The sequence below is a fragment of the Dipteris shenzhenensis genome, chromosome 32, assembly GCF_047967505.1.
Source record: "Dipteris shenzhenensis isolate YYH24624 ecotype China chromosome 32, Dip_SZ_1.0, whole genome shotgun sequence".
NCBI lineage: Eukaryota > Viridiplantae > Streptophyta > Polypodiopsida > Gleicheniales > Dipteridaceae > Dipteris > Dipteris shenzhenensis.
Genome location: NC_141627.1, coordinates 40,044,048 through 40,047,858, shown reverse-complemented (window position 1 = coordinate 40,047,858; position 3,811 = coordinate 40,044,048).

Sequence of the window (3,811 nt, the reverse complement as noted above, 5' to 3'; positions counted from 1 at the left end):
CGTTAGGGATCTCGAAACAAACCTGTGCTACACATAGAGAAGAAAATGGTCTGGGAGACAAATAGAGGAATGCTATATACATTGTCATTTTTTACCTTATATGTCCTAGGTCTTGTAATCCCTTATGATACTGAGGATATTTTGAGTTCTTTAATCAGATGTGTGACGTGACATGCTAATGTACAAATGTACTAATGAGAACTATATTTTTTGTTGAGAACAGACATCATTTGATCATAGATTATAAGAGAAACTCTTGGTAAATCCAATTTAGAACATGTAATATCCCCACTACTTCAATCCCGGGAAATAGAGGCACATTTACTACTATATTACCACAAATATAATATTAGTTCTAGAGAGAAAGTTTAGCGTGTTCTTCCTCTTGATAACCAATAGGTTTGGAAGAACTTTGTAGAGATACAAGATTATGGTTTGGGATGCTTGTGTGTATATAAGCGGATTTCAAAATCGGTAACATCATATCCCATATGTAGTAATTGATTTTAATGGGATAGGAAAAGTTAGAGATTGAACACTATTTAAGATAATTATAGGGTTCTAATTGAACATGACAAAGTTCATACCTATGACCCCATTTGCATTATTCCAAAAAATGGTACTATGCAAGAGTTATATTAGAATAAGAAGTGGATTCGCACCCTTCTGGTTTACTGCATAAAGTGTAATAGAGTATAAGGAGTAGATTTTGGTATATAAATGAGAATATTTACAACTGAGAATTTATATCTGATATATGGGTGAACATGTTCTATTTCAGGAAGGAGTTATGAAACATTCCCTAAAAACCTCCCAAATAATTCACAATGGGAGGGAACTTATAAGTTCCATAATATTTTCCGTGGAGAGATTGAGATTCTTATGTATTTACTTACTTCAAAATTATCCCTCTTACTGAAATTGTCCTTTGAAAAGAAGTTCTATTACTTTTCTTTTGCCAATAAGATTATATCTTTGAAAATTAAGTGCCAAAATGTTTAATATTGCAAATTGAAATGAGTTACACTATGTACCAGCATGGATGCCTATAGTTCCACATTAAAAGGTCCTTGTTCTAACTTGTCCTTTATGTGGATGGATGCAAGTGAGTTGGTACATTTCTCATCTAGGTTTGAGGTTTGATGTAATTGGCTATATATGTTACTGGTGTGGACATATTGATATCGGCAACTTTAAGTGCCCCTTTTGTAATACATAGTACATGCAGTCATTATAAGGGAAGCTTTATGGCATCACCCAAAATTTTAGAGTGAATCCATTTTCATAGATGGAACTCCCACATACTTAGATAGAATCAGTAATTAAACTGAGAAATCCCTTTGTGGTCATTTTGCCTATGACTTTGGTGTTTAGATGTCATGCTCTAGAGGATGGCTCTTTTATCTGATGTCATGATAGAATTTGGATAGACCCAATGTGTTTGACAAGGCCCATGTATCCTTTCATACCAGACTATTCTCTATTATGTTTGCCAAAGGATGCTTGAAGGAATCAAACTTGGATATACCTTTGAAACATTACGTTGATAATTCCTAAAAATCGGGGATCATTTTGGTATATGATGGAAAGGTTTATGACACATATGGCATTGAAGTGTTTAATGCTAAGGGTGTGAGGATAAGATTTAGTGCAAGAAAGTTTTGGAAATATATGAATATTTGGTCTCCTTTAATTTCACTTGATATGGACTCAAGAATTTTATGTATGTTTGAAGTTGATATGGAAAGGAAAAGAGGAGTAGATATGTAGGAAGAACACGCACTAGTATAGGCATTGTGAGGTAAGAGAATATCATGACTAATGGTTATGCTTGGCTTTGAATAGTAGGCCTCTTCATGGCACAAGGACTTGATTGCTATCGAATATGGTTATGCTTGGTTTTGAATAGCAAGCCTCTTCATGGCATAAAAACTTGATTGCTCTCGGATATGTGGATCCATTGCCAACACTGTCAGTTGGATGCCAAGCCATAATGGCAATGCTGAATAAGAGAGTCCATGGAAGGATTATAGCCCTAGATATGCAGGAGATCAAGGTCCAAGGAATACCCTAAATCAAATAAACTATTGGTCATGCAACTTTCCATAAACTATCGGTGCAAAATATTAGTAATTGGTAAGGGTAATGTGGAGAAAATTGTGGAGGTCATCAATCAATTATCTTTGTCTTTGGATTAGTTAATGGAGGAGAATAATGCTGCCGTATTGGAATTTGCTAAAAAATCTCCAAATACAATGAGAAATCTATTTGTATATTCCAATTTTCCTCCTCCAGCTTGGCCGGTGTCCCCTGATAATTTGGGTTTTAAATTTTTTTCTATACCAAAAGGGTCTTCTTCTAATGTGGTACATTATAGCTTTTGTCAGCTTGAAGGGCTTTCTGAGGAGGTTTAAGAGACTATTCTTTTGGACCAACTAATGACCACTATGGTCACTCTGAAGAAGAGCTCTCTACATACATATACAAATGACTAGCTAATGACCACTATGGTCACTCTGAAGAAGAGCTCTTTACATAAATATATAAATCCTTTCTTCCCTCCACGTGTTTTGGAGGCTGAATTTCTAGCCTATGATAATAAGGTATGTGAACTACATGACATGAATCTTTTAGAACCCTTTGCACTAGACATGTGGATTTTCTTGGTAGATCTTGTTGACTCATCAAAATTGTTAAAGGTTGAAGCTAAAAGACAGGCACAAAACTTTAAGTCAGCGTCATGCACAACTATCCTCCTCTATCCAATTTTTGTCCGATGTCAACCTTTGCAACAAGCAAGTGCCCATCCCGCCCTATGTATTTGGGAGTTGTAAGAGTCATATTTTAGAGATAAAAAAGAGGATACTAAAGTATTTAAATGACATATTTAATTTTGTCCACCCATATATAAAGTGTAGATGCCTTGAAAACTAGCTTACAAAGCACAACCATTATGGTTTGATCATGCTATATGGTACATGATGAATAATTTACCAGCATTCTTTATGAACAAGCCACTCAAAGTTGTCTTTAATTCTTTCCTTTTATTTATGAAGGCAAGTGATATGTTTTAGTTTTAACTATATATCTCTTACATTCCTTGATATAAGAGCATGAGTACTAATGGCTATTAATTCCTTTTATTTATTTATGAAGGCAAGTGATATGGTTCAGTTTTGCAAAGCATCTCTTACATTCCATTACATGAGGGAGTTGGTATTAATGAGGCTATTAAAAATTTGGAGAAGAATCCCCATGCACCATTGTTACCCCAACCATCTCCAGGAGTGATGTCTTATGGTGAGCTGATGTTGAGATCTCCTGATTCATAACCCCTCAGGAGCTATGGATCTAAGAAGAGAGGACATTTTATAAGATGCATTGGATATATGAGGGGACATGGACGCACTTCGTCTTACGCCCCAAGGGGACTAAAGATGATTGAATGGTGGGTCAAAGCTGAGAGCTCAGTCCATTTAGATAGCCCAGAGTCATAGGTATAGCTTTCCAAGATTTTAAGGGGTGGCAAGACTATGTCTTTCATAGATATGAAGAATAAGAACCTTCCCATACAACATCTACTCTATGATGGCAAGGATTGACTGGTTATAGATATGTGAAGAGCATAAGAGAGAGGTGGTTGTTTTACCTCATGGCATAATAACTCTGTTGAGCATAAGGAAGAAATCTAACCACTTTATCCATGCATTATTTAATAACCCACTCCTAGAAATGTTTTCAATTCAAATTTTGATTATTAAGTTTTTACACCAATATGCATTACATGAAGTAACTGGCTTTATGAAAGATG